At 40.8% G+C, this 26,928-nt stretch overlaps 1 protein-coding gene across 2 annotated transcripts in view; it reads right to left on the bottom strand.

Moving 5' to 3' along the window:
• NACC2 (NACC family member 2) overlaps positions 1–26,494 on the bottom strand; it is a 131,951-nt gene extending 105,457 nt beyond the window's left edge. The window contains exon 1 of one of the 2 annotated variants that reach the window (XM_001366326.4): positions 26,132–26,494. The gene's annotated coding sequence lies outside the window, so the exon portion shown is untranslated. The remainder of the gene's footprint in view (positions 1–26,131) is intronic. The other variant, XM_056812705.1, reaches the window with a different exon arrangement.
• Between the last annotated feature and the right edge of the window lie 434 nt (positions 26,495–26,928).

The raw sequence follows: 26,928 nt of genomic DNA, 5'->3' as shown, positions 1-26,928 counted from the left end.
TTTGTTTATTCAAAAGCATCAGGAAATGAGGTTCTCCTCATTAGAGATGACTTAACTTATTCCACATTTAACTATAGAATGTATTAAATTCTGATGTATACCTAGCCTAACTACACACCATAGGATTTTGTCTTCTCTGATGAATCAGAAAACCTTTCAAAATTTTGAGTACTTTGAAGTCACTAGAAGGAGATTCACCACCACTTTTGTCCTTTAACACATAGGTAACCGTGTCAAAAAGGGCTGCTAGATGACACAGCAGATAGAATGCCAGACCTGGAGTCAAGAAGACTCCAGTGTGACCCTGGATGAGTCACTTGATTCTGTTGGCCTCAATTTCCTTATCTGTCAAATGAGCTAGAGAAAACTGCAAGAGATCTTTGTAAAAAAAAAAACAAAAAACCCAAATGAGTCAGAAACAATTGAAAAATAATTGATCAAAAGTGTCAAAGCCATGATTTTCACCTGACTCCACATCCAGCTTTTTTTCCACACTACCATACACTGCATTTCCACCATACTTTCCTCTCCAATTCCTACCCAATTTGACAAAGATCCAACACCAGTTCCACAAGTTTTTCCTGATTAGTCTTGTCCAAATTGATTCCTTCCTCTTTACTGAGCAATGTGGCTTCCAGTCCCCTCATTCAACTAAAACTAACCCCTGGAAAGTTCTTCATGACTTTGGATTGCCAGATATAGAATGTCTTTTCCTCAGTTTTAGTCCTTCTTAACCTCGATTCAACCTCTGATACTGTAAATCACTTTCTTATCCTTTCTAGGTTTTTCCTGAAACTGCTATATCCTGGTTCCCCTACTATCTCTCTGACCTGTCCTTATTCTCTCCTTTGCTGGTTCATCATGCCCACTAACCACCGGTGTCCCCTCAGGACGGTGCCCTTGGCCTTCTTTTTGTTCTATACTGTATTTATGCAGGTTATTCCAAGATTCAAATATTAGTCCTGTATCACTTGGACATTTCAGACTGGATTATCCCATATCAATGTGTCATTCATCTTTCCTAGCAAACCCTTCCCTCTTCCACACCATCTGATTATTCTGCTAACAAACTCTTGAAATCCTCAATTCCTCATTCTCATTCATTATACATATCCAATGCATTGTCAAATCTCCTTTCTCCCTTCACAAGTTTTTTGTAATGTACATCCCCTTTTCCCCATTCTCCATTCACACAACCAATAACCAAGGTCAGGCACTCCTCTCTCACCTGACTTTTACATTAAGCTTCTAATTGTTCTTCCTCCCAAGTCTCTTTCCATTCCAAACCTTTACGGTTTGGTTCTACAGATTACTTGTGGGTTGTTGAACTGGGAGGAGAGAAACACACAGAATTCTCTTGTGACAAAGTTATTGATTTCAAGTAGCTATTTATAGATGGTTGGGATTAGATCACTCACAATGGAAGTCAATGATTAACAGGATGGAAACAATGGATTTAGGTTACTTAGGTGGCTTTGAACAGTTTTCTATAGGTGGTAATGTCAATTCAACATGTCACATGTCAATGTATGACCCAGCTTTTTAGAATACTGTATGTTCTTCTCATAGAACTCCTGCATCAGTAATTTCTTGGAAGAACATACAATATTTGTTTGTTTGTTTTTCATGCTAGGGAGCTACCTACCTCTCCTTCTTCTGCTCCATGAACTTCAGAGTGTTCCCTATTACCTTTATCACCAGGAAAAAATAGAAATTCTGTTAAGCTGCTCATAATCTGGATCTTCCAAGTCTCTGTAGACCTTATTCCCCTCCCTCCATGGTGTTCAATGATTCAATTACACAGGCCTACTTTTAGCTCCTCAAACATGGCATTCCAGTAACTGTCCTTCATTCCTGGAATGCTTTCCTCCCTCACCTCTGCTGTATAGATTTTCCCTGGCTTCCTTGAGAACTCAGATCAAGCCCTACTTTCTGCAACAGGCCTTTCTTGGATTCCTTCTCCCCTCCACTCACAAGCTAATATTGTTTTGTCTCTCTATTACCTTCTATCCATGTGGTATCATAATATAGTAGTGGTAAGTAGTGATAGTAGTAGTACTATTATAATAGTACCATACTACTACAATAAAGTAGAATAATACTATACTACTAGTAAGCTAGCCAGCATTTATAATGCTTTAAAGTTAGCAAAGTACTTTAATCTTATTTGGATCTTACAGCAACCCTGGGAGGTAGATACTATTATTATGCCCATTTTATAGATGAGTAAACCAAAACAGAAGTCAAGTGTTTTGCCCAAAATCATATAGCTATTAAATATCTAGGGTAAGATTTAAACTCGGGTCTTCCTGACTCCCAGGCTACCACTACAAACTGCATCACCTAACTTTTATCTGTGTATTATGTCTCTCTTACATGCCTAATCATTTGCAAAGGCAGGGATTAGTGTTGCCTTTCTTTGTATACTCAGTGTCTGGCACATAGCAAGCACTTTAAAAAATGCATTGTGGGAGCAGTTAGGTGGTTCAGTGGATAGAGTCAGACCTGGAGACAGAAGTCCTGAGTTCAAGTCTGACCTCAGACACTTCCTAGCTATGTGACCCTGGGCAAGTCACATAACCCCAACTTAGCCCTTACTACTCTTCAGCCAACACAGAAATTTTTCTAAGAAATGCTTGTTGACTATCATCCTTGGAGCTTCAGCCCTTGATCCTCCTATTCTATCTCCTTATTCTCTAACCATTTCTAATATATTTACCCTAACTGGACTGAAAACAAATGACAGGAATTGTGACTACCATCTCTTTAGTATCATCAATAGCACAGGTCTAGGCATACAATAAATATTTGCTAAAATTAATGGAAAGGTACAGACTCCAATTGGTTTAGTTAGTTAGAATTTTATTTTGATCCTCATGATAATCCTATGAGGTAGGTGCTCTCATCCACAATTTAAGAGATGAGGAAACTGAGGCACTGAGAGATTTGACTTGTCCAGAGTCATATAGCTAGTAGGTAGGGTATCTGAGTCAAGATTCAAACTCAGACCTTATAGATGTGATAACTTCTACAATCTGCCTGAAATACTGCACCTAAACTGTCCTAAGGTGGGGCTTGGGGAACATTAAGAAATAACCTCCCTGAACTGAACCCACCACCTATATACATTAAGCCAAGCAGCTGAGAGAGCTTAGTATTCTGCTTTTATGCAATTATCACATCAGCGTGCTCCAAAGCAACAAATGCTCATAAAAGGGAGCAGAAAATCTTTTAGAGCTTTCCCAAGGGATCTAGACACACCACCACCATGTTCATGCCAAGTTCATGCCTGAAGTCCCAAGCAAGTTTGCCACTGTGCTTTCTATCCACTGAACAACAGTAAAACTGTGGACTACGGAAAAGAATCTTGGGAGAATAAGTCAGTGCTAAGTACTCTGGAAATGTCAGGAGGTCAGCTTAATCTGTCCCCTTTTTTCCTCTGCTTGTGACCTCAATCCCCAAGCTTTCCCTCCACCAAGCAGTAAGTACTTCCTGATCTAAATCTTTCCTCTTCTCCCATTAAAATATGCCTCTTCTATGCCTAACAAAAATAATCCTTTCACATGTGAGATCCTTTGACCCCCACGTACAAGTCCAACTGCAGTTCTCTAAGGCGAGCAGCAGGCCAAGTATACTATTCATTTTAAAGATGAGAAAGCTGAGGCTCCTAGATGAAGTGACTGGCTATGACACATAAGTAAATAGCAAGGCCATTCACTGCCATAGAAGGAACTGATGGAGCCTGACTATACAATGAAGAACGCCATTTTTCACTTCATTTATTTCAAGAGGTTCTTTTCCCCAATATAAGCGATACGTACCTTCTTTCACAACATATGGAAATATTACATGAGAGTATATGTATAATCCATCTCATTACCTGTCATCTTGGGGAGGGGAAAGAGTGGAAGGGAACAGATTGTAGAAAGCTAGAAAACAATTATTAAAAAACATTTCTAATGTAATTTGGAAAAATTAGAGTAGATTTTCTAAAAAGTAAATACCAGAGCCCAAACTCTTACTACACTAGCCACCCTGGCTTGTTCTAATCACTGTTATACAATACAATACTAGACCTCATATCTTGAGTTTCATGCCAAACACCTATGAACGGAACACTTCGGTCCCCCAGGGAACCATGGTATTGTGTGAAAGCAGTACAAACACTTCTTGAGTGGCCCACATTTTAAAGATGGTAATCCTACTACCCAAAGGTGGTAACCCTTCCCAGGCAAAAAATGTGGGAAAATAGGTTAAATGGAGAGATTTCACTACTTTCTTTCTGGTAAACTTTCTCCAATTCTCCTAGCTTGGGAAAGGCAGGTCAGCCAGCCTTCGATTGTCTCCCACTTGCAATTCTCTGCACATGGGCTTTTTTTCTCTTCTAGCTTGCTGCTGAAAATTATGCAGGCTCCAGATTTCCAAGGAGGCAAACATCTGGTGCCCCCTTCCTAAATCAATATACTCCTCAAAGAGCCCTGATTGATACAAATTGTTGGCTTCAAAGCAAGGCTAAGATTCTCCTAGCCCCAACCCTCCCCAACTTTGCCAAACAATAAACTGATCTGGACATTGGACTGGAGAGATGTCACCAGGAGGCAGGCACTCTCTCCTCACCCTAGTGACCATATATAGTCACTTTTATGCAGTTCCTCCTCCTGCCTGTCCACCCACCCTCCTTCCCCCCTGGCATTTACTTCCCAAGCACACTGGCAGTAGTTGGGCAGGTTGCCACCAACCAATAGTAGCACTCTGTCCATTTTAATGCATTCTGCCCCCCTTTCCAGGGCCTGGCTACAGACTTTAAAGTATTTCCTGGGGGGGGTGGGGGGGGGGTTGGGTTAAGGGTGGGGGGAGTTAAAAGAAGAGAGAATGATTCATTTAAAGAGACACAGACCTGGGTTCTCCATCCAGATCCGACCCTTTTGGAAATTATGTTTTAGATAAAGAAAAAATACCAGTCTAGTTATTCTCTTAGGACTTTGAAGTCAGTTCTTAGAAGAAACATATATGTCCTTTTACTGAATCTGAAAACTGGCTCATTATCTTAGAGCCATTTTGCGGGAAGAACAGTGACCTCAAGCCCAGAAAACTCCACTTTTGTGGTACTGATGTTTGCGTCAGGGAAGAGATAAGGGGAAATTAATGTTGAGGACAGAGAGGAATTATATTGGCCAAGGTTTCCATTTGAGTGTTGAATACATTTATACACAAGAGATTTACAGATTTCACCTATTTGAGAACACATCTTCACTTTTAAACACTCTTTCAGTTCAGCCTGATTTCAATGATCTTGGCTCCACTAATCAACCCAAAAATCCATCCCTTTTTCAGAAGCAGTTTCTCAGGCTTGTTTTCATCTATGGAAATCCAGGAGGCTGTCCCCATTTCAGGATTCCTCCAACAAAAGCCAATGCAATTCAAACCACTTGCCCCCCTCCCTTTTCCCCACAGGGGACCAAATTACTTTTCTCCTAAAGTTCAAGTCCCTGAACAACAAGAGTTGTCTACTTTCAAACAGCATCTGTGGAGAAATACAGCCTGGGTAATGACATCCAACATAGTATCTCCACCCCTCCCAGGTCTGTTTAAATAACATTTGTTGGGGTTGGTTGTGTTTTTTCTTTTTCTTTCTTTTCTTTTTCTTCTTTTTTCTTTTTCCTGAACTTTAAAAAAAGAGAAGAGAAAAAAAGGAACTTGCTAATGAATCTCAGTTCCTAACAAATGAGCAATTGCAGTTGACACGATGAATTATGCCCGAAGCAAGCTGGGAAACATATTTTGCAAATGATCTCATCTAGAGGCAAGCCTGGTACAACACTTGATTTGCTAAAAAAGACACAAAGGTTGTCACAATTCCTGTCACTTTGTGAATAAGGTCAAATAAAGATGCCTGCAAACCTCACCCTCAAGTGCATGGTTAACCTATATATTTTCCCCTAGCTATCCTGAGAGCCAGATTCCAAGGAGTTTTGATCTGTCAGTCAAATCTGTGGATGGCCCTTTGCTAACCCAGAAGGGGGTGGGGGAAACTAAATGTAACAGTCAAAAGCAGAAAAGGAAGGGGCCTTGAATGGATCACTGATGTCTAATTTATATTTGTAAAGCACAAGATGCTGATCCCTTGGTACAAATCATTCAAAAGACATGGTGATAAAGTCACCTCAAATCTAAGTGGCATGCAGTAGATAAGATGTGAATTCATGTCTCCCTGACACCATGTCTAGCCACTAACTTCAATAATCTATCACTTAATGTAATTACTATGAAGCTAAACTGGGTATGTGAATAGTAAAAACATAAGTTACTAAGGCCAGTCAAAATTGGTCTACATACGGACATGTTAGCTTTTATTACAATCAGTATTATCTGTCCTCATCTTGCAAGTGAGTGCTCATAGTCACAAGAGAGTCAAGGTGGAGTTTGGATAGCTCTGGGCAGCCCTTATTCATCGTAAGGTCTCAGCGTACATTTCTCCCTAATCGCTGATCAGGTGTGTCATCTTCCTTCATAAGGGCATCACATCCAGCATATGCCATTATATCAAGAAAGAACTTGATCATCTAAACAGTCCAAGTAGAAGAATCGCTAAAGAATCACAACAAACCATTTCCAAAGGGCCAATTCAAACCTGACTGACTCACAACTGAAATAACTGTCAGAGAGAAAGCATAGCCCAACAGGTACTATCCCACAGGGAGCAATCTCAGTAAACAAGTCAGAGTAGAGCACCTTTGGTACAGTTTATAGGAGCTAAAAAACCAGGGAGGGAAGGTATGTCAGAGATACTCATTGGCAGAGTTCATTTGCTTTTTTTGGTGCTTCACCCACTTGGAACTTACAAGCACCAAGAACATCCATCTCTACTCCCTAGATACTCCCACCTCGCTCTAAACTGGTAGCAGTCAGCACTACAGTGATCCTTCACCTATGGTGGGAGCTATGTTCCAGAGACCCCTGTGGCAAGTGAAAATCCGTGAAGTAGTGGCATTATATTTTATTATTTATATATATTTAAAACTTTATAAACCCTACCCACTTGCCTATAAACCTTTTCCACACTCTTACTAAACTTTTTCCACTCTTATACACTCTTAAGCCTAGATAATTTTAATAAAACTCCATAATATAGGGGAAACTCCACGATACAGAATTAAGGCTTTTTTCTTAAACTCGAAATAAAGTGAAGCTGTGATAAGTGAACTGCAATATAGAGAGGGACAACTGTATTCCCATACACAACTAAAGAACATCTATGGATACAGAAGACAAGAAATACCTGAATCAGATGAAACCAAAGTCTTCCTGAACTACTTCATCAAGGAATTTTTATGGAGTGATTTACAATATAGATTGGGTACTAGAATTGTGTATATCACCAGGAAAGTAAAAGGGACTTACATTTACAGTAGGATATAGATGATTGTTCATAAAACCTTAGCACTGGCAAGGACCTTGGAAGTCAGCAACCTCAAGGGTTTTTTAATGAATAATAGTCAGAGTAGGAAAGGAATACAGCTAAGTAGGAAGAGACAAAACTAAAACCTGGGGTATCAAGATTTCAAGTTTAGGGACTTTGCTAACCTCCATTATGGAGAATAACTAAGAAATAGCAAATCTGGCTAGTTTCGGTTTACCTTCTGCTTTTTATTCTCCCCCAACCCATTTAACATGTGAGCATATAAATTAAATGGCTCAAGGAGGTGATGATGGTGAAAAAAATCCACAAATGTATCAAATAAACACTCCAAAGTTCCAAGGTATCAAGTAAAGACCCTAAAACACAACAACAATTTTACATAATAATGGCTAGCATTTACTTCCATAAAGCTTTAAGGTTTGCAAATAAACTGCTTGACAACTATCAGATTTTGTTCTCACAAACCAAGGAAGTGGACAATTATCCTCATTTTATAGGTGAGGAAAGGCAAATAGAGGTTAAGTGACTTGTTCAGTGTAACACAGCTATTCTATAGCCAAAGTTGGTTTTGAACTCAGGTCTTTCTGACTGCAAATCCAGCCCACTGCAATACCTACCAGCAGAGGATACAGTTAACAAATCTAATTAGGTAACTGCTACCCATACCTAGAAGAAAAAGAGATACAACATATAATTGAATAAAACACTCATAGAATATATGTGGTAAGGAGTAGGGAAAGAGATAGGGACACTTCCCCATCTGTTTTGGAATGAATATTAAGTATCAGTTCCAAGGCAGAAGAGTGGCAAAGGCCAGGCCAGTGATGGTGAACCTTTTAGAGATGGAATGCCTTGCCCTGTGTGTCCCTTACCCCACACAGGGGAGGGAGAAAGTGCTCTCATTGGAGAAGTGAAGTGAGTAATGTCCTCAGGAAGTGTAGAGAAGGGGGAGGGAAATGCCCGGAGAGCTCCACTCCCTCCAGCTCTGCCTGCCTGTGAGCCTGGGTCCTCATGGGCTGCTGGGCAGAGGGGTGGGGGATGGGAAAAAATGTCATCAGGCACAGTGGAGAAGGGGAGGAGAAGCAGCTCTGCCCAAGTCCCTCTGCCTTTCTAGTGAGGTTTTAGGGTTAGGGGAGGATGCATGCCCACAGAGAGCACTCTTAATGCTATCTTTGGTGCCCATGCCATAGGTTCACCATCACTGGGCTAGGCTATGGGGGTTAAGTGTCTTTCCCAGAGGACATATTTGAACCCAAGAACTCCAAGTCTCTAGGTCTGGCTCTCTATCTGAGCTATCTGGCTGCTCCTCTATAAATTCTTTTTCAAGAGCAAAAAAATAACACTTCAGATTATATACTCCAACCCCAGAAAATTATTTCATTAGTGTAACATGTTCAGAGATAAAAATGAACTCAGTACTTTAACTTTTACTTTCCCATCTTGATGTATAAGGGGGGTATGGGCAGCCACAGCAGATATGCAACACTTTGACTCCTCACCCTATCATTTACACTCCCCAACAGCAACCTGATGACTAGGAGGACAAGTTGTCCCATTCCACTCCAGTTTCTTCTGTGGTCTTGGGAAGACCTTTGCCCTGCCCTCTATCCTCCCACCCTCTCCCATCCCCCCACTTTCCAAAGAGTATGTGAAGTATAACCAGGGGCATCAAATGGAAAAAAATTCAAATTTCTGTGAAATAGGGTGGCCTTTCCTAGGTTACTGTTTCCATTCCTGGTCTGTAGGTATGTCTTTATTCCCCTACCAACACCCTGTACAATTTTTAACCAAAACAGGAAGGGAGAAGGTGGTGCTGACCATGGTAGAAAGAAGAGGCAAGGGGATCCAAGAATGTTTGAGCACATGTGGGGATTTAGGTGAATGGATAGACATAAAAAAAAAGGGAGAGGACTGAAAGCATAGTGCAGAGTTCCCAGATTCATCATATTCCTCAAAGTTTGGGAAATACTGTCCTAGATCTCTTGAATACATGTCTCCAGGACCTCCCCACATCTATTGGGTGAATGGAAAGGGAAAATGGAATCTGTTTTTCAAGAACTTGATACAGTCCAGTAAAAAACTTTAAAGTTAACCTTTTGTGGGTCAGTACATATTATCCAAGATTTTTTTAAATCTACTCGTTCCATTCCACATGGATTACTTTCTTTTCTATAAATTACTACAACACCAAGAGCCTCTAAACTACTCATCACTTTTTAATACTGCAATGTATTGGAGCAGCAAGGTGGCTCAACAGCTAAAAGAGTAAGGTCTGGAGGCAAGATGATCTAGGTTCAAATCTAGCCAGACACTTCTAGCTGTGCCAGCCCTGGCAAATCACTTAACCCAAATTGCCTTTATCACTCTTCTGACTTGGAACCAACATTTAGTATCAATTCTAAGCAGAAAGTAAAAATCATACTTGTTTTTAATGTAATGTATTCTTTTCTAATACTTCTTAGTACAGGTGTGGATGCCCCCACATCTCTTCAAAGAATAGTGTGTCTCTTTTTCCCCCAGAGTACCTATTCCAAGGTAGGACACACATTAGGTGTTTAATACATGACAAATTTAGCATCTCAATTTCTTAAAGAATTGAATCAATATTAACTATTTGGAACTGCCAGAAGCAAGGGCTTCTTTTCAGTCACATAACAGGGCACTGCAAGAGAATAGTTTTCATGGATGTATTGACCATTGATGTAATGACCAAGCATGGCCTGCAGAGAAAATGCATCTTTCTTCCATAGGAGTCAGAAAGTCCAAAAACATTGTAGCTTCCCTGAAACAGAAAGGCCTTTCCCTGCTTCTTTTCCGGGGGTGCTATGGAGGTCCTGTGTACTTCTCTGCCTTTACAAATTTCAGCCAGGGCAGGAAAGGAAGAGGGAAGGAGGAAGAAGGGATATTATGTATGTGGAATAAATAGTGTATGTCAGATATATGGTTGATGTGTTTTGTTATTTTGCTGAACTGCTGTTCTGGGCTGGGTCTTTTAACTTAGGTTTGCTAATGGAAGATGACACTCAAAGGTCATTCAAGAGTTCTTTTTTTTTTTTTTAAAAAGGGATTTACTTAACCATCAAAGGAGAAAAATGTTGATCAAGGATAGGCATTGGCAATCCCTTAAGTTTATTGAACTGAGTAAAGTTCCCTTGATTTAGTTACCCATAATTCACTGAGGAGCACAGGTCTGGACTCTAGATCCTCTGGGATGCTTGACTGGTACTCAAGAAAAAAGAATTGATGCCAAGAGTCTTAAGCCCTAGAGAACTGGAAATTCAGAGGATATCCATCAACTGGGGAATGGCTAAACAAACTGTGGTTCATGTTGGTTATGGAATTCTATTGTGCTATAAGAAATGATAGGAAAGATGACTTCGAAAAAACTGGAAAGATCTGCATGAAATGATGCAGAGCAAAATAAGCAGAACCAGGAGAACATAGCACAAGCTAACAAAAATATCATACAATGATCAACTGTGAAAACTTAACTACTCTCAGCAATGCAATGATCTGGGACAATCCTGAAAGACTTATGCCAAAGAATGCTATCTACCTAATAACTGTTGAAGTAGGATAGATGTGGGGATGAAATTATCTTTGACACCAATATATTTAAGATTTTATTTGGGGGTTTGTGTTTTTTTATGAGTGTGCTCTTACAACAATGAACAATATGCAAATTTAGAAAAATTCAAGTGATTCCCCAATTGATAAAAGGTGAAAGGATATGAACAGGTGGTTTTCAGATGAAGAAAGATGCTGATGGAATACTATTAAGGAATGATGAACAAGATGATTTTCAGAAAGATCTGGAAAGACCTATATAAAGTGATGCAGAATGAAATCAGCAGAAGAACATTATACATAGTAACTGCAATATTGTGGAAAAAAATCAAATGTGACAGACTTTGCTACTAAGAGCAATACAGTGAGCCAGGTCAATTCTGAGGGATAAAAAAAAAAAGAATTGTTATCTACCTCCACAGAAAGAACTGTTGGGAGTAGAAATACAGATGAAAACATATGACTTCTCACTTGTTTATTTGGGTATATGTTTTGAGGTTTTGGTTTTATAATATTGATTACAAGAGTGAATAACAAAGATAAATATAAAATAAAATGACCCCCCCAAAAATGACCAATATGAAAATGTGTTTTGCATGATAAAAAATATTTTTCAGTCTCAAGTCTTTAATTCCCTTAAACCAACCAAGTCTTGAGAAAGGGAATAAGATATTGCTCTTACCACAAAATTCAAGACATGTCAAACATTTACAAGCTATGCAAGTAACTAAACCCTGTTTGCCTCCGTTTCTCCATAGGTAAAATGAACTAGAGAAGGAAATGGCACACTACTACTACAGTATCTTCTTTGCCAAGAAAACGCCAAATGAGGTCACAAAGAGTCAGAACAGGTCTGAAAAATAACAACAACCTACCATAACTGCTTCTCTTTCTTTTTAATTCTGTTAGAAGAGACAACTTGCTTAGGCTGGGAAGGAGAGAAATGTTCAGAAAGGAAACAAAAATAAAAAATAAAATCAGCTTCTTACAAAGATCTCTAGGGTTTTTATTCATGAGGGTAGTTAATAGGAGAAAAGGGAGTTTTGGCAGAACAGGCAACAAAGTAAGACAGTACTGGTTATTTAGAATTAATGAATCAAATGGCTTCTCTGATCCTCAATGGATTAACAAATGGGGTCCCTTTAGCCAGGAAAATCATTCAGACAAATGAACAAAGGGTATAGGTACAGTACCCTCCTATATGGTACCTAGTAGCTAGAATTCAAAGAATGAGGGGAAAAAAAGAAAGGGAAGGAGGGATAATGACACATACAGGGATATCAGTTCAGGGACAGAAATCTAGCCTAGGAACAACTCCATTCCATCAACTAGTTAAGCATCAATTGGGGAATGTACTGAGTGCTCAAATGTGCAAGATTTGATCACTATGAACACCCAAAGAGTAATATATATACAGGTCTTGTTCTCAAAAGTTTTCAATTTAGTCAGAGTAACCAGAATATTAACTACCAATACAACCTATTTACTAAGCCCCTACTAAATGTAGGCACTGGGGACACAAACTAAAAGACCAAAGACCCTACAACTATGATGGCAAATCTGTGGCACAGAATGCCAAAAAAGGCACACAGAGCCTTCTCTGTGGGCTCACCTGCAGTCATTACTAGAAAGGGACTTGGGCAGAGCTGTTCCCCACCCCCTCTCCATTAATCTGAGGACATCCCTCACTTCACCCATCCCTATGGCCCAGCAGTCCAAAGGGAGGACGACTTCCTCCTTCCCGTGTGTGTGGGGGGGGGGGAGGGGGAGGGGGGGGAGGGCTAGCATTCCTGTTTCTAAAAGGTTTGCTATCACTGTCCTACACCCTTATTTCAAGCAATTTATAATCTAAAAACAACGGAAAGGGAAGGACAAATAACCTAATTAGTTAAAGATACAAAGAAGTATAAGAAGTACAAAGTAGCAACACAGGCAAATTGTTGAGTTTGAGCAGGACCTAGATGTTTGTCAGCTGGGGGAAATGGGGCACATGAACAGTGAAAAGATGTCATAAAGAACTTTAAGGAGTTGGAATCTGAGATGGCCCTTTAAGGAAAAGGAGGTGCTGTCAGGAAAACATGATGTCTGGGGGGAGAAGTGAAGAGGGACAGGGAACACATCATCATTCCAGGCATGAGAGATAGCTTCAACAAATACAGGGAAGGCAGGTAGCTCAGGCCAATATAAATTCAAATCAATAAGTGTTTATATTTGTCAGGTACTGTGCACTAGAACATCAATACAAGAAGAAAAGTACTTGCTGCCTTTATATAATATAATGTGAAAGACAACATAAAAAAGAGAGATGAAAAGTAAAGAGTAGGTCACAGGAAGAAATTAAGTCAGGTGGAGACAATCTGGAGAGGAATGACAACATGGCTAGCCTTGGTAATTTCCTTAAAATGGAGGTTCTGGGACAAAGTCAGAGGAAGGAGTTATAGAGGCAGAATATACTTTCAATGTGAGAAGACCAATGGTGCCTTTTAGTATACAAAAGGGAAGAATAGGAGATAAGACTAGATACATTTGAGACAAACTAGAGAATATATTGAAGCTTTTGATTAGAGTGAAATTATGAGAGGGAGTAGTGTTGGGCAGGAGTATGAAAGATACAGGAAGCAGAAAGGCCAGTTAGGAAGCTTTTATTATAGTCTCCAGAAAAAAAGATGATTGAGACATAGCAACTATGGAATCAGACAGGATTGGCTAACAGAGAGCTAAGAGAGAAGTAGAAATAGTAAGACTTGTTAGCTGATTAGATGAATAGGGTGAGAAAAAAAAGGAAAAGACTAACTGCAAGCCTGGAGTGATGGCTATACCATAAATAGAAATATTAATTGGGGGATGGGGGGGGCGCGGGCTCTAGGTGGCTCAGTGGATTGAGAGCCAGGCCCAGAGATGGGAGGTCCTGGGATCAAATTTGACCTCAGACATTTCCCAGCTGTTTGACCCTGGGCAAGTCACTTAACCTCCATTGCCTAGCCTTTATCACTCTTCTGCCTTGGAACCAATACCCAGTATTGATTATGAGATGGAAGGTTAAGGGTTTAAAAATTAAATTTAAAAAGAATATTAATGGGGTAGTAGAATTGAAGAGAAAATTTAATGAGAATTTCAGGTGCAATGGGTAACATCTAGGTGAATATATCCAAAGGCAAATGGAAATATAAGACTGGAGCCCTATGGAGGGATTGTAAGTATATAAGGATTTGGAAGTCATCTGTACTAGAGAACAAGCCAGGAGTAAGTGAGGGAGAAAAAAATGTGAAGAGGGCTCTGGATGAGGGCAGCAAAGTGGCTCAGTGGATAGAGTCAGCTCTGGAGATGGGAGGTCCTAAATTCAAATGTGGCCTCAGATACTTCCTAGCTGTGTGGCCCTGGGTAAATCACTTAATCCCAAATGCCTAGCCTTCCAACTCTTCTGCCTTGGAACTGATACTTAGAATTGATTCTAAGAGCAAGGGTAAGAGTTAAAAAAAAAAAAAAGCTTCTTAACTGGCCTTTCTGCTTCCTGTGTCATTCATACTTCTGCCCAACACTATAATCCCTATAATAATTTCATTCTAATCAGACAGAACCTTAAGAGAAAATCAATGTTTAAAGAGATGGAAGATGAGGAGCTGGAAGAGGGAGAGAAGGAACATAAAGCTAAACAGTAAGAATCAAGACAGTAGAAGTAGTAAAGCAAAAGCCAGGAGAGTATATCAGTAAGTGCTTGGTGGACAGTTGTTATATGCAAACAGGTCAAGAAGGCATCAACAATGACATAATCACAAAGGACATTCATGAACACAGAGTAGTCACTTAATTTCTCTAAAGGAAAGAATGAAGGGCAGCTAGGGGGCTCAGTGAACAGAGCCAAGCCCAGAGATGGAAGGTCCTGAGTTCAAATTTGATCCCAAGACACTTCCTAGTTTTGTAATCCTGAGCAAGTCATTTAACCCTGACATTGCCTACCTCTTTACAGCTCTTCTGCTTAGAATCAATACATAATTTTAATTCCAAGATAGAAAGTAAGGGTTAAAAAAGAGAATGATTGATGGGTAAGGTTGGGTGGTAGGTCAGAGAAGACATAAAAATACTCTGGGGTGAAGGAAGGAAAGGCATACCAATGGGTCTTGTGCCTTTCCTCATCTCTTAATTTCAATTCATCAGTTATTTTATGTCCATTATGTATAAGGGGCCTTTCTAGGTATCAGATACCAGATTTCAATGAAATGACAGTTCCTGTCCTCAAGGAACATGGAGCAAATTTAATATACAAAACAAAGCATGTTAATCTATTTTAAGGGCAAAAAATGTCTAGGCACAATACTTTACCATATGAATAGAATTGGAGCTGGAATGAACCTAAGAAGTACAAATACTGAAAAGGGAAAGTTTCCAGCCCAAGTTTGAGAAGCCAATTAGTGGCAAAGTCAGGAATAGAAGCTGGGTTTTTTGACTTACATTATTTTTCCCATCAACAAACTGGAGCAAAACCCCCCATCCAAACAAGGCAGTTTTACATACACCAGTAAAATATTATTTACCAAAATCAGAGACACACCGTGCAGAACAGAGATTTGAAATCTGGCTTAATGATTTGATGAACACGTGCTTTTTTGTTCTAGTTTCAACTCAGGGTGGGCTCCCAAAAGACTGTGAAGGGAACACACTGCTCATGTATGAATCTAGGATACATAGCCCAAAGAGGAGGGTGTCACTCGCACTGAAGGAATGGATCACAGCACCACCCTATGCTTTAATAAGATGTCATGTTTCAGCTGCTTAAAACCTCCTAAGGCATATTACTGATATTCACTTTAAAAAATACCCTAGAATGTGCAGTTTGTTGTGGTGGGTTTTGGAAGAGCCTGGGGAGATTGGAGGAATTCATGTTACATTACCAACAGCTGATGGACAGGCAAACCCAAGAGTCCCAGAACTATTAGGGCCCTGCAGTCCAGAAGCCCCACCCCTGCCCTGCAAAGTCCATCATCCAGGGATGATGCCCTCAATATTTGAAAAAACTTATCCACCTCAGAAAGGTATATGGTTTTCAATCACTGGACATTATAATAACAACTACCATTTATATAAAGCTTTTAAGGTTTGCAGTTAAGATCTGTGTTGTCTCTTTGATCATCTGATCCATTAAAGAAGATGTCACAACATTAGGACTACAGCTAAAATCTACTCTGTGCTATATTCACCTATTTAGAAGGTAAGCTCCTTGAGAGTAATCTTGCTTTTCCATTTGTACCTCCAGTGCTTATAAAGTGCTTTGTACACAATAAGGGATTAAATTGGGTTTTTTCCCCCCAAACTGTTAATATTGATTCCAAGGCAGAAAGAAGAGCAGTAAGAGCTGGGGAACTGGGATTAAGTGACCTGTCCAGGGTCACACAACTAGGAAGTATCCGGAGCCAAATTTGAACCCAGGACCTCTCCTTTCCAGGCCTGGCTCTATCCACTAGGCCACCCACCTACCCCTAATAAATACTTTTTAAATCTATACATATAATCATTCTGTCTAGCTAAGACAAAATCCATATCCAGGAATACATAGAAGTGGTTGTTTTTTTAAACCATTATAATGAATTTGTAATCCAAGAACTTTAACATTTATTAGGCACACATAGGGCTTTGCTAACAGGAAGCTCAATTTGATGGAGGTGAGGGAGTAGTGATTAGGCATATTCAGGTTAACAGTACAAAATAGCACAAGATAAATGCATCACAATGGCATAAAACAACTTGTCATAAGGTATGAGAAAAGCAAGGGTTTTTCTAACTGCCTTGGGTGGGGAGAGTTCATGAATGAGGCTTCTCAGTTGGACTTTCAAGGGCAAGGTAGGCAAGGAGAAAGTGTATTCTAGGAGTGGGAAGCCAGATGAAAGGTACAGAAGCAAGAGAATATGGCATATATAGAAATAAGAGTCCATTTTGGTTATAGCAAATCATAGAAAGTATGTTGTTCAGTCATTTCAGTCATGTCTGACCCCAAGGAATTTTCTTGACAAGATACTTCTAACAAAGACATTTCCTTCTTCAGTTCATTTTACATCTGAGCAAACTGAGGCAAATAAGGCTAAGTGGCTTGTCCAGGGCCAAATCCATACAACATGTCTGAGGCTGGATTTGAAATCAGAAAAATTAAGTCTTACTGACTCCAGGCTTGGCATTTATCCAATGCAGCCCATACCTGTCCATAAAAAGTATAGAAAACAGGAACAGCTAAATGGTTCATTGGATTGGGAGCCAAGCCTGGAAATAGAAGGTCCTGGGTTCAAATCTGCCCTCATAGACACTTCCTACCTACACTGTGTGACCCTGGCAATTAATCCCAATTACTTACTTAGTATAGATTCTAAGGCAGAAGGCAAAAGTTTAAAAAAAAGGAAAATATAGGAAACAGTTATCCAGCTTGGAAACCTTAGTGATTAATGATGTCCAAAAAGTGGCCCACAAACTCCCAGGTATGGCCTAAGCTAGTTTAATTTTAACTGAAATGTTTAACAACAAATAAAATACAATGCAGCCTAGATAATATGCATTATAAATTTGACATACTACTCTAAGCCTTCCATCTTTCATTTTAGAGATTAGAAAATAAGGAGAGAAGTAAAATGGCATTTAGCAGATGGAATCTAAACAAGTCTTCCAAATCCAAATCCCTCTAGAACAATTAGTCTCTAAATATTTATTAAACACCTATTATGTGCTAAGCACAGGGGATAGAAAGAAAAGGCAAAAAAACCTTTAAAACCTGTCCAGGGGGGCAGCTGGGTAGCTCAGTGGATTGAGAACCATACCTAGAGACGGGAGGTCCTAGGTTCAAATCTGGACTCAGTCACTTCCTAGCTGTGTGACCCTGGGCAAGTCGCTTGACCCCCATTGCCTAGCCCTTACCACTCTTCTGCCTTGGAGCCAATACCAAGACGGAAGGTAAGGATTTAAAAAAAAAAAACCTGTCCAGGTTTTAAAGCAGCTTAGTCTAATAGAGGGAAACAACATACCAAAAACTATGTACAAACAAGCTATGCCCAGTGTAAATTGGAGACAATCGACCATCAGAGGGAAGGGACTACCATTTCTGGGGACTGGAAAAAGGTTCTTCTCAAGAGTAACATCCACAAGACCTGACATCAGATTACATGTGGGAGGTGGGGGGGTGGGGTGAGAGTGAAGGCTCCAGAAAGATACTTGGTCCAACACAGTTCCTAGAGCAAGCAAGATAGAATAACACCAGGTTTTTATAAAACTTTGAATGGAAATGGAATGGAGTACAAAAGAGAGCACTAGTCTAAAGGATGACTAGGGGAACACAGGCAGCCAGGAAACTTAAAAAGAGTTCAAATCTTGTCTAAGACCCTGGTTGTGCAACTTGGGATGAATCATTTAACCTGTCTGTCTCATTTTTCTTATCTGCATTGGGAATAATAGTAGGTGGATAAGATAAGGTAAGGAGAGGATAAAATGAGGGTAATGTTTGCAAACCATAAGGCACTATATAAATGCTAGCTATTCTGAGTAGTGGCAAATGTAGACCTGGCTTTGAATCCTTTCTGAAATAATAATTCTGGGACTCTCAAGTGAATTCACTAAACCTCTGGAGTCTCAGTTACCTGATCTGTAGAAGATACCTATGTCTTAAAAGAATTATCAAGATCAATTAAGGTCAGCATATAAAATAGACTCAAGGTGCCATATACAGTTAAGCTATTAAGAGTGCCAGAGGAAAAAATGTTGAGCTTTACCACAAGGAGCCCAAAGAAGATATTAGAAATTTATTGAACCCACCCACCGAATTGCCACAGGGGAAAAATCTATTGGAATGAAGGAGTTGAAACAGAGCTGAGATCTAGACTTTTTCAAAACAAGAGCTGAGATCTAGACTTTTTCAAATCAAATTGGCTTAACTCTCAGTAGAAAAAAAAAAAGACAGGCAAGATTCACCTTTATTGGCCTATTTGTTTTGGTGATATGGGATGTTTGGGATGGGTGTGGTTGGTAGACTAGGGAGGATGGAGTCAGTAGACCAGATTTCATAGACCAGATTTCATATGGAGCCTATGACAATAGCTGTGACCCTGGACAGGTTCCTTGCTGTTTCCCCATCTGTAAAATGGGAAAATAATATCTATCTCCTAGCATGGTCCTAAGAATCAAGAGAGATTATCTGAAAGCACTTTGCAATCCTTAAGGGGTTATATAACTATTATATAAGGGGATATATTAACTATTATTATATCACTTCTTCCTTTATATAATTCCAGTTTTTTGATATAAGGAATGACAGAGTGCCCATGGAAAAGCACCACTGTAGGATTGCCTGTTTTAGAACTAACAGGGACCTTAGAAATGATTTAATACAATCTCTAAGGTATAGATGGGAGAAAATGAAGCCTGAAGAAGATGAAGATCCCAGCTAGTGGTCAAGTTTGAATCTGGATACAAGTCTTTAGATTCCTGGCCCTCAGATTCCTGAGGTAGCACTTATCATTCCCAAAGCTTCAAACAGCAGGACAGTGGGGGAAGTAATGAATTGAATGCAAAGGATTATTCCTTTATTGAATTCTTTATGGTCCTGTGGCTAGGCTTTAAGAAGTTTTATTATATAGAACTCCTTTGGGTCATAAGGATTTAATTCAACCAGTTCAAACATTTACTTAGTGCCAGCAAAATAGGCTGGCATTGTGCTCTGCCCTTGGAATAAACACAAAAGAAATAGTCCCTGCCCTCAAGGAGTTTATATTCAAAGATTTTTACCTTTAAATAACAGGGGTGAGGGGGTGAGTGCATAAGAGATCCAGAACAAAAGTCTTTTATTAAGTGCTTAAAGGCTGCAGAGCCCTGGGCGGGAGCTACATAATTTAGATAAAATCCATTCCCACCCTACATAGAATTTACAGTCCAAAAGAGAATATATGTCCACAGATAGCTAAAACACAGTATTAACATGATAAACACATTAAGGAGTTACAAAACATAGTGTTTGAGCTTTTAAAAGGAAGTTCATTTTGATTAAGAGGATTTAATGAAGGCTTTGAGGTAGAGATGTTTGGGTGGAGTTTCCAAAAAATAAGACAGAAGATTCCAGACACAGAGAATAATAAGAATATTTAAGACTGTGTAGTTTACCTAGGTGGTAGCACACATGGAGGAAATGACAGGAAAAAAGCTTAAGAAGCTAATGATCCACACAGGTGAAACCTGGAAGGTCTAATGCCAGGCAGGAGTTTGAAGTTTACTTGTTAAGAAATTGAGATCTCAGATTTTTAAGCAGAAAAACGGCAAACCTGATCTGAATTATTCTGTCAACATGTGAAAGATCAGTTATCTATCATTTAGTTAGCGGTAGTTAAATCTAACCCCCTCAATTTTGCAGATGAAGACCCAAGGTAAGTTTGTCCAATGTCATATGCCTGGTTATCTGAATTGGAGGATATAAAGGATAACTTCAGATGGATGGTAGGTGGTAAGGGACTATACTAGAACCTAGAATGGTGGAAAAGAAAATTGATACAATTCTCCCTGTAGGGAACATACAGATGCAAAAGAGGCTGCAGATATGGAATCAAAAGTTGAAAAAGCAAAGAGTCACTAACATAACTGGCACTAGGGACAAAAATGGTGAAGTGATATATATGCCGGAACCCAATAAATTATGTGATAGGCTGATGATACTAATGCAATGCCTACCTACCAGGGGCTGAGTTTTCCTCCTTTTCCAATTGTGGGGATGGGATGCATTGTACCATTCACTCTGGCTCAGTCTCCTTTTTAACCAAAATCTAAATTAACAAGCCAGAGATTAGCCATCATGCTGTGACCAGGAAATACAGAATTTACTGGTCCAAACCTGTGTCTTTGGCCTCATTTACCACCACATAAGCCAATGAAAAACCAGTTACCATTAATTCCTGTCTTAGAAACTAGAACTGTCCTAGGGGAGGTAAATTGGTAATAAAGTCTTAGGGTTGGGGGAGAGGGAAATAATTGTAGAGCAGAAAGTTGGATTATGAGGTAAGAAAACCTTGGTAGAGAAATAACATGTGACAAAATAACAATATTATTTCTTACCATTCTGCCCTTTTGGTGGGGCTGGGGGCCAGACTCAAAGAGGCATAATACTTCTGTGCAAGAAGACCTCGTGTAATTGAATGTATAAACACATTAGAAGGAATTTAAATATAGAATAACTCAATAACAAATACCATGCTTTCCTTCCTCATTCAGTTGTCTAATGCCTGAAATGTATGTCCCTTACTGGAGGCACCTGTTCAATTACTAGCCATGGAGGCTCAAATTACCACCTTCCCAAAGACTTGTCAGACCCAACTTTTCCAAGTCATTAAGTTATTCTATCCATCCTCAGCACTTTGCTGGCCTCTCTCCTCTCAGACACTTTGCACTCCAATCAGTCATAAACATTTAAGTACCACTACAAATAAGAAAAAAAGTCACAGTCCTTCAAGGAGCTTGCAATTTAATGAAAGGGGGTGGAAGCTAGGGAAAATACCCTGAGGGGCACATAGTTTAAGTCAGTTAAGTCCCAAAGTAGAGCAGTTGGGGAGAAAGTGAGCCATTCAGAGTTGAGCTCCCTCTTTTAAGAGTTCATGGCTCCACTCTCCAGTCAGGGAGACTGGTGGTGATTATGTGGAGGACCAAAGCTGATGGGGCCTTGCAGGATACTTATGTATTCTAGAATGGAGAATTTCTCTCTCCAGTTTAAGTTACTTATTCCCCCTAAGAGATTCTTAGTCTTGTTCATGAACAGGGACCAAATCTTATCTATGCTTTTCCTCTGCTTTACCTCCCTAACAGTCTACACATTGCAGGCACTTAATAGGTGCTTGGTGAATTTAAATTACTTTGGGCTAGAAATGGGTTAAGGTCAGTTCCACCTAAATCTGGTCCCAGCTGTGTTTTATTCTTACAAGTAAGGTTGGGCAGGCCTTTCTTAGCTTCTGCAATTTAAAAACCCATTGAATAGTGGTAGAAGCAACAAGGTGTATTTGGAATGTGCTTGCAGTGGTAACAAGTTAGAAGAGACAAGGAAGCAAATTGGCCCTGGGAAGGAAACAAGGCACCTGGGCTCTCTACTCAGCTTCCTCCATGAAGTCAATGACCTTGAGCCTATCAGGAGGCATCCATATCACTGGAGTCTTCCTGGATCCCAGAAGAAATGCCTTTGGTGTTCAGACTTCAGATAAAAGTGGTTTATGAACACACTTTGTTACAGGAGTAACAAAGTTCCATTGTTACTGTGTGTTTAAAACCCCTCAGTAACATTGTATAGTATTTAAACACTACAACAAGACAGTCACTTCCTCTTAAGTTTTCTTTCTGGTTGGGTAACCAAATCATACCACAAAAGCCATCTCTTTTCCCAAATGGGTAATAATCCTATTCCCCTCTCTTCCCAATCCCTAGTCCCAAAAATGAATCTAAAATAAAAGATTTCCTTTTTCTAAGAACTTTACATGGTAGCCAAGAACTAGAAAGATTATAGGAATATTAAATTCAGAGATTAAATGGGCTTTAAAAGATAATAGGATCCTAGATTTAGAACCCTTTGAATTCATATAGTCAGACTCCCTTCATTTTTGAGGAAACCAAAGGCCATAAGTACAAATGACTTGGGGGGTGAGGGTGGAGAAGAGGGTGAACAGAACAAGGATTAGGGCTCTTTCCAATTTATCATAGAAGTGAACTGGGGAAGACTGAAAGACTATTTGGGTGCAAAGATTCCATCTGACATGGAATCCTATTAACCTTAACTCTAGAGACCATAATAGCTTGAGGAGAAATTAACATTCCCATAGAAAGAAATATTCACCTATTCTCTTCCTGGTCCAGATCAGCAGTCATGACATAAATAGAAAAATAGGAATCAGTAAACCATACATAAGGATGCTGGGGTGGGTGGGTGGGTGGGGCAGGGGTGGCATATTAACTTAGTTTTAAAATATAACATGTCTTGTCGTATGTTTATCTATTTTGTTAAATAATCTGGTTCAGGTACCACTCCCAAGTATTGTGGGCAGGATATTTGACACATCTCTGTAGCACAGGACTCTATAGTCATAAGACCAGGATATAAATCTTACCCTTGGTATATACTAATGGATTTTCTCATTGTGTGGCCCTGACATATATGGCTGACATGTCAAGACTCCACTCCCCCACCCCATCCTCTCTCCTTTTAAATCCTTGGATAGACTTGAATATTTTGGTCCGGTCTGATTAGAACACATTACTTTCTAGATCAATGTGGAAAGGATTAGAAGTGGATTATTCAAGAGAAACTAGCCAAAGACCAGTTAGTCCCCTTTTTCTATTCCCTCCCTTCCGTTCTCCCTTATCACCTATTTTCATTTCTGTTGGATTCTTTGACAGTTTCCTCATCTTTACAAGTAACTGTGGTACTTAAATCTGAGAGTTGTAATGAGGACCAAATGAAATGATACAAATAGAGCCTAGAACTGATTTAATTAGCGCTTGGAGCTTCTGGGGGAAGAACTTCCTCAACCATAATAGGCTGGCACATTCTCTGCATCTTTCATCTTAAAAGAGATGCCTAAAGCAGAAGTTAAATGACTTGCTTAGGGTATCATACATGTGTCAAAGGCATTGAACTGGTTCCAAAGTCAGTTCTCTACCCACTATGTCAAAGCTGCTTCTCTCCATGAGAATAATAAAAGCTTATGTTCATATGCAAAGCACTCTATGTACACCATCTCAAAAAAGTATTAAGTACTATGTAACAGTTTTATTATTACAGGCCATCAGAATCTCTTCCACCTTAACCCAGGTTCAGTACCATAAAAGACCCTGGAAAAAATTTGTGTCAGCTCTATACTACCCACAAAGGAAGGGGTCAGCTTGGTGGATTATCTGAAAAAGCAGATAATTAAACTTAATGATTTACGAATGCATGTAATTACTACTATCCCTTCTTCCCATTCCTTTCTAAGAATTACATTCTCCAATACAAACTGGGTACATGTTAGTTAGAAATCAGGAATATTACCACACAGATCAGGGAAAAGGTTGGTTGTAAACTTTTTTTAAAAAGAACTTTCATTTGCATAGACTTTTTAGACTACAGCTCTACAATTAAGAACATCTCTAAACTCAAGCTATGGCTAGTTTGCCCCCAGAAATCAAAGGGGGCCTTGGTCTTACTGGTCCATCAGCCAAGCTAGTTGCTCACCAAAGCCAATGCACAAGCAAAGAGCTCAGCTGCAGGAATATGCAGCTAGCTATTGGCTGGGCTTAGTATAGCTTCCAAAGGCCACAGAAAGAGGTACAGCTCTGGCAAGAGTGGAAGGCTGCTCTGGACCTTAAGTATAGGCCCCAGAATAGAGGTTTCCATTCTATCATCATTTCTGCACATTCCTCAGGGAAAGTGCTCAACACTCAGGGTTACAACTTTTAGGATTACTCCCCCACCCACCGGAAGACAAAGACATTTATGGGTTCACAATTGTCAGGAATTCCCTCTGATTTCTGAGGCTCAGATCTCCAAAACCTGCAAAAGCTCCTTTGGTCCCAATGCCTCCTCTTCCAGAAAACATGCCAGCGGTCCTGGGCCTAGTCAACTTAACATCCCACAAGCATTAGGGCTTTCTAGGCAGAATCTAAAGGATTTGCAGATGCCTGTTCCTCACAGTCCAACTAGTGAAAGAAAACCGTAGGGCAGAGAACATAGAATCAATAGACAGTCCCAGATCCTGCAGCAGAGAAGGCAGTAGCCTGCATCTGACAGGATTTGTTCTTCTCTGCTGCCGGAATCCATCTGGCTTAAGTCCGGCCCTCACTGCGGGAATTGATGACTTTTTAAGAAGCACACCCCTAGACCAGTCATGCTCTCTCTCTCCTTCCCTCTCTTCCATAAACAAAAGACTGTTGGACTTTAAACAAGTCCAGGAGAGATTTAAGAAGGGGGACTCTCTCCTCTCTTTTCCCTTCCATGCTTTTGTCCCATCCCAGCGCTACATTTATGGGGAAAAAAGCCAACAATTGAATCTTCGCTAGTCAGACAACATTGTCCTCAAGGGCATTTACTCCTTCTGTCCTCAGCAAAAGCAATAACTACGGGTATCATTTAAACTTTTTCAAGAAATCCAACAAGAATCAAAATACAGAGAATAAGGAAGGTCCACAGACTGAAGGTGGAGGTGGTGGTACGATTACTGGTTAGCAGCAACAGTTTCCCCAACTGATTAAATCATCCCACCCCCAGCCCCTATCACAGTGATATGGGAATGACTAGAAAGACTAGGAGATCTAATCAGACTTGACTAGAATATTCAATGTCCGAGTAGCTAGAAATTTCTTAAAAAGAGAGAAAAGAATGCTTCCAAGGAGGCAGGAGCCAACAGAAAACCCAGCAAGCTGTTTAATCCCCTGCAATAGTGCAGAGAGGAACTAAACCTGGATCACCCTCCCTTACTCTAGATAAGTTGTGCACAAACAGTGTAGTTTTCCACGATTGGGGGATAAAACTGGGAAAAGAACTAGCTAATTGAGGGGCTTGTGAAGAGTGGCCAGGGCACAGAACCACCCTCTAGGTACTGCAAGCAAGGGGGGAAGAAACCCTTAAGAGGAAGGGGGGCTTAAATAAAGCTAGAAACCCTCCACTTACTGAGGGAACAGTTGAAGGGAGCACAAGTGGAGTGGGAATGAGTGAGCGTGTGGGGGGGTGTCATGCACAGCTGGAAGAAAAAAAGAATTCCCTTCCCAGGGCACATCTGGAGGGCATTCAGGCTCCCCCCCTCCCACACACACCTTTAGCACTGCACAGCTGGTGAAGGGGAGACACCTCGTTCTCCCACTGCGGGAACACAGCTGGGAAAGGGCCTGCGGGCGCTCACTCCCCCAGTCCACACCAAGGTTCTAGGAGAGGGTCTGTGCCTCTGGGAGCGGGGGATGGGGGAGGTGGGACAGCTGAGGCTGGGAAGGAATGTAAAGGAAGTGTCGGGACCCAGCCTTCCCCCCCATCATCTTCCCTTTGCGGGGCACAGCCAGAAGAGGAAGGGGGGTGGGGGCACCCTCCAGATGTAAACAAGTTGATCTGCTCCCCCTCCGCCCTTCCCCCACAGCTGGCCGCACAGACGCGAACGCACAGAAGTTGGTGGCCCCAGGTCTTACCTGCAGGCAGCTTTACGCACCCCGGACGCCAGCTCGGGGACTCCGGGGCCAGGGGCTTCACCGTGGCCTGCAGTAGCAGCCGCGTCCCCCCACCCCTAGCCTGGTCCCTTCCTTCCTCCGTCTCCCGTTCACTCCCCGGCGAGTCGGTCCTGGCCGCTGCGGCGGCGGCGGCGGCGGCGGCAGCAGGAAGTGATTTCCGCTGGCTCCCTCCTCACATGGACTTTCTCCGACCTCGCCCAGCACCGGCGGCTGCACCGCGGCGGGAGGAGGAGAGAAGAGGAGGGAGGTGGCCCGGGAGGAGGGTGATTTAAAGAGACAGTCCCGCGCCCGGCCCGCACCGCACCGCCTCCCAAACACACGCACGCACGCACGCACATTCACACAAACACACACACACAAACACACACTCGCAGCAACTAATAATATATACACTCGGACACCACAGCTTAGGATCCCTCCAAACAGGAGAGACTAGAAGTAGAGGATGGAGGAGTGGGAAAGGAGGAGATTAAGGAGATGAGAGACAAGAAATCCTGGGGAAGCCGGAAACATTAAAGAAGAAAAGAAAAGAAAGGAAAAAGGGAAGAGGAGAAACGAACAGGTGACACTTGGGAAGGAGAAGAAACCTGAAAAAAGAGAAAGGAGAGAGAATTGTCCGTTCTTTTGCTGCCCGGTCCAAGGCCTTCTGCCCCAAAAGAGTTTTGAGGACCCTTTCTATAGTGGGTCCCTCTTTCTCAGAAAGAAGGGAGGAAGTGTTTTCCCACTTCAAAAAGTGGATAATGGGGTGCATGGCGCTG

The sequence above is a fragment of the Monodelphis domestica genome, chromosome 1, assembly GCF_027887165.1.
Source record: "Monodelphis domestica isolate mMonDom1 chromosome 1, mMonDom1.pri, whole genome shotgun sequence".
Taxonomy (NCBI): domain Eukaryota; kingdom Metazoa; phylum Chordata; class Mammalia; order Didelphimorphia; family Didelphidae; genus Monodelphis; species Monodelphis domestica.
Note: the sequence above shows the minus strand (reverse complement) of the source record. Positions and strands in the feature narration are given on the sequence as shown.